We start from the raw sequence: 5,518 nt of genomic DNA on the forward strand, positions 1-5,518 counted from the left end.
CCTCTTTCTCCAGGGCCCTTCCTTTCTGGAATGGGGCTGTTGTCCCTGTCCCATTTCTACTTCTCAGAATTATTCCAGGGTGAAATGAGCTCACATCTGAAAGGGTTATACTCAGAACTCTCTAGCACCATGGGTCATATCAACCAGAGATGTCACTGGACAGCCTCTTGCTCTGTTTTACAAATGGGGGAGGGCTGGGCGTGATGGCTCATGCCTGTAATCCTAGCACTCTGGGAGGCCGAGTCGGGCGGATTGCTCAAGCTCAAGAGTTTGAAACCAGCCTGAGCAAGAGCAAGACCCTGCCTCTACTATACATAGAAAGAAACTAATTGGCTAACTAATATATATAGAATAAGTTAGCCGGGAGCTGGACATGGTGGCTCATGCCTGTAGTCCCAGCTACTCAGGAGGCTGAGGCAGGAGGATCGCTTGAGCCCAGGAGTTTGAGGTTGCTATGAGCTAGGCTGACGCCACGGCACTCACTCTAGCCTGGGCAACAAAGCGAGACTCTGTCTCAAAAACAAAACAAAACAAAACAAAAACAAATGGAGGATATGATGTCAATATGGGAGTGAATGTTGAGCTGGTCCCATTTTATTTTGGATTGACTGTAATTTAGCACGCTGTTCTCACTCTTTTGTTAATAAAATGAAACAATAAACACATACTACCATCAAGAGAACACTGACAGCCTGTGTTTATGTGTTTATGTTGTGTCTGTCTCTAAGAAGCTGCAACTGCTATGTAGATTTTTAACAAAATGAGTTTTCACTCAGTGTTGGGGGGTATGATAATTAAAAACAAAAAGGGAGGGCAGATTCTTCCACTGTGTCTTTTCTTTCTTGCTCTCTTCCTTTTCCTTTCTTTTTTTTTTTTTTTTTTTCCTTTCTTCACAGAGGCATTGGCCTGTCTGAGGCCATCTCTGACAAGGCCAAGGCAGAGAAAGTGGGCTCTAGGCATGTCTGTGTTCACTCTGGAGAGATCCCAGCAGGGAGTCAGGCAGATGCTCCTTCCATCCTTGTTCCCAAGCGCTTTGTTCCCTGTTCTGTCCTTGCCTCCTTGAGAAGGACCTCATGGGTGAACCAATCCCCTGAATACTGTTCCTGGGGCAAGGCATGTGTGCATGTGGAGAGTAAGGAAGGCGGAGAGGAGAGGAGAAATGGAACAAGGAGAAAAAACAGAGGATCCATGTAAACTTTGTGAACTCAGGGCCAAGGATGATAGAAACAATGGTTGTTTACGTTTCAATCATGAGTTCAGTCCTTTGGCTGAAAGTAACAGAAACACAACTTTATTTAGCTTGGGCTCCAAAGGTGAAGGGGTTGGCTCACATAAGCAGACTGTGGAGATAGCAGAGATAAAAGACCTGGGTTTGGCCAGGTGCGGTGGCTCACACCTGTAATCCTAGCACTCTGGAAGGCCGAGGTAGGAGGATCACTTGAGGTCAGGAGTTTGAGGTTGCTGTGAGCTAGGCTGATGCCTTGGCACTCTAGCCCTAGCCCAGGCAAGACAGCAAGACTCAGTCTCAAAAAAAAAAAAGAGAGCTGGGTTCAAGGGGTTGGGTGTTGGTTTATCCACCAGCTCTCAAGGCAGTGAGGCTCTGAGAACTCCCATCTTCACAGCCCCATGGTCAGAAAGGAGTGAACTCTTCTCCAACAGCTCTGGGGACTCCAGCAAACTGAAACAACATTGTTCAATCACAAGGTTTCAAAATGTTAAACTTTGTTCCTCTGGGTTATTGGTGAAGGAATGGGAAAATGGAGAGCCTGATGCTCTGATATACTATGGAGGGAATATAAATCATCTCAACCACTTTGACAGTGTCTGTTATAATTGTAAATGTGATTGCTATTGATCTGATGATGCCCCTTATCAAAATCCAGACCAACATATATACATAATGAAACATATGCAAAGATGTTATTTAGAGTATTATTTGTAATGCAAAATTAGGAATAACCTAAATGTCCATCTTTAAACTATGGTATCTTTTATACTCTGAAATGTGAAAACCCCTAAGACTCTGGTCCCCAACCCTCAGGCCAAAGACTGTTAGGAACTGGACTGCACAGGAGGAGGTGAGCAGTGGGTTATCACGTGAAGCTTCATCTGTGTTTATAGCCACTCCCCATCACTGGTATCACTGCATAAGCCCCACCTCCTGTCAGATCAGCAGATTAGATTAGATTAGATTCTCATAGCAGCAAACCCTACTGTAAACCACACATGCGAGGGATATATGTGTGGGATGGGAGGGATCGAGGTTATGGGGGATCTAGGTTGTGCTTTCCTTATGAGAATCTAATGCCTGATGATCTGAGGTAGAGCTAAGGCAGTGATGCTAGCACTAGTGAGTGGCTGCAAATACAGATTATCATTTGCAGAGAGATTTGACTGCACAGTAAATGTAATGTGCTTGAATCATCCAAAAACCATCCCTCCCACTGCAACCTGAATCCGTGGAAAAATTGCCCTCAATGAAACCAGTCTCTGGTGCCAAAAAGGTTGGGGACCACTGCCCTAAGGCATCTTGGTAAATGAAAAAAAGTAATTGCAGAATGATGCATATGATATGGCATCACTCAAACATAAATAAAAAACAAAAAAAACCCCTCAAAATAGTAATAGATATTTCTAAATGTATGTAAACACATAGAAAAAGGTCTGGATTCACATTAAATTACCTTGGTTACCTCTGGTGAGGCTAAGATTAGGGATTGAGATTTGAAGGAGACTATCAGTTTTGTTTTTTGTTTTTTGGTTTTTTTTGAGACAGAGTCTCACTTTGTTGCCCAGGCTAGAGTGAGTGCTGTGGCGTCAGCCTAGCTCACAGCAACCTCAAACCCCTGCGCTTAAGCAATCCTCCTACCTCAGCCTCCCAAGTAGCTGGGACTGCAGGCATGCACCATGCCCGGCTAATTTTTTCTCTATATATATTAGTTGGCCAATTAATTTCTTTCTATTTATAGTAGAGACGGGGTTTCACTCTTGCTCAGGCTGGTTTCAAACTCCTGACCTCGAGCAATCCGCCTGTCTTGGCCTCCCAGAGTGCTAGGATTACAGGCGTGAGCCACCATGCCCAGCCTGAAGGAGATTGTCAGTTTTGAATTGTCTTCAATGATAACATACTCATTAAAATTAACTTTAAAAATTTAAACATAAAAAACTATAGGAGAATTCTGAGTGGTTCAGCTTAGGTCATATGACTTCATAGACCAATCACGGTGGCCAATGGGCCCCTATTTTTCTATGACTGGCCCAACCCAGGTTACACACTCACTCCTGTGAACACTGGATCAATACACATAATGGGCAGCTCCTTCATAATTACATGTGGTGAAGGAACCATCCCTCCAAAGAAGGGAGGTGCTGTTCTGGGCAGACAAAACAGTAAGTCTCTGCAGTGAAAGCATTTGGGCCTCATTGTCTTCACGGTTTTGATTATGTGTCATCCAAGGCTGAAACACTTTGTTCAATATATTTCTATTACAATATGGCATAAGGATTCATTCTGCTCACTGCTATATCCCTAGAGCCCAAGAAAGTTCTGGATATATAGTAGGAACTCAGCTTAATAGATATTGGTTAAATGGAGACAGCACTGCTAGAGTCTATGATTATTTTAGTAATGTTCTGCAAAAGGGCTGACAAAGGCAACTCCTCTCTCAGTGCTCTCAGTAGAGGCAGGGGAGAGAAGGGAAGAGGAAGTCAAATTGCCAGCTTGGGACTCTTCCCAAGTCCAGCGCTCAAGTCTGGTCAGGGAATGGCCATGACACATGCCTGGGACAGCTTGATGATGACCTGGACATGGCATGGGGTTGGGCAGGAGGAGTGTCTTTGGCCTACTTGCTCATGATTTATGATTTCTTTTGCAGTATTGTAGCTGTGCAGATCAACTGTGGGAGATGGCCACAATGGCAGAGAAAGGGGTGAAAAGGCTGGGCTACCTAGGGTGGGTGACCCTTGGGTGAGTCACCTAACTCATCCGAATCCTTTCCTCATCTGCAAAGTGAGGATGATATTATTTTAAAAAATCTATCCCTTACCAGTGGTGACTGTGTCTCTCTACTATCCATTATTTCATGGACATAGAAGTGTCAGTCAAAACACTGAGAGGGCTAATTTTTCTGAGGGAGCACACCATAGAGCAAGCAGAGCGGCTTCCCACGGCCTGAGCGTCGAGGGGTTCCCACAGTTTTAAAGGGCATAGTGAAGAAGAAGGGGGGAGATAGAATGCTTTTAGTCAGAGCCAACATTAAAATATGTTTGTGTATATATATTTCTGTTTTATATTTTGGGGTTGTGACTGTACTATAGATATACAATTTTGTGTGTGTGTGAGTGTATATATATATTTTTGTCTAATCACCAAATCACAAGCATTTTCCCAGGTCATAAAAAACTTAACGAAGGCATTTTAAGGACAAGAGAGAACAGTGTAGAAACTCATGGGTATTTGCCAGCAAAGGAGAAGTGTGGACGAAGAGCGGGGAGCTCAAAGATACTAGAGGGTGGCAGAGTGTAGCCAGGAGTCCAAGGGGGGCCAGTGTCAGAAGGGAGGCTGCAGGGGGGCAGTTAGGGCTGGAGGCTTCCTGCACCAGGAGGCAGACTAACTCCCTGCTTTTCCTCCCACTCCTGTGCTAGCTCCAGTGACCCCCAGAGCCCAGGCCACATTTTTCAGGTTTGATAGATTTTCTGGTTGGAGAACTTTGAGAATTTTAATTGCAGCAACCAAACTGATTTAGTTGCTGAATCTTGGTCTGGGTTTAGCTTGGCTGAATCTTCCATAAGGAACCAAGGGGAGACAGAGGTATGCGTGCCTGGTCCAAACTAGAAACCCAAGCCAGACAGTCGCTGAATAGTGCAGATCCCAGGATGGTGTCTCAGCCCTCCTTTACTCCCAACTTCCTTCACCCCTCACTAGCCCTGTTATCACCAGCCCACTTCACTTCCACAGCTGACACCCTGCACCAGTATCCACCTCTACCTCTTGCTGTGGGCAGTACTCAGCATTTGATGAGTGTCAATCATCCATTTAACAAATATTTATTGAGTATCTCTGGTGTTCGAGATACTATGCCACGCTGATGCTAAAGATGCCTCCTTGTCCTTGAGAAGCTTCTACGTGCCCAGCACCCAGATCAAGGGACCACAAAGATCACCTAAACTTTTGTCTGGGTAACAGATCCCTCTGTGAACTGGTAACAGCTTTCCATACCTTGCTGGAAAAATACATACATGCACAGAACTTTGCATACAATCAAGGGGCAACACCAGTCCTCTGAAGTCCATTTATTTTATTTTTATTTTTATTATTATTATTTTTTGAGACAGAGTCTCACTTTTGTTGCCCAGGCTAGAGTGAGTGCTGTGGTGTCAGCCTAGCTCACAGCAACCTCAAACTCCTGGGCTCAAGCAATCCTCCTGCCTCAGCCTCCCAAGTAGCTGGGACTACAGGCATGCACCACCATGCCCGGCTAATTTTTTGTATATATACTTTTAGTTGGTCAATTAATTT

Source organism: Microcebus murinus, chromosome 3, assembly GCF_040939455.1.
Source record: "Microcebus murinus isolate Inina chromosome 3, M.murinus_Inina_mat1.0, whole genome shotgun sequence".
Lineage (NCBI taxonomy): Eukaryota > Metazoa > Chordata > Mammalia > Primates > Cheirogaleidae > Microcebus > Microcebus murinus.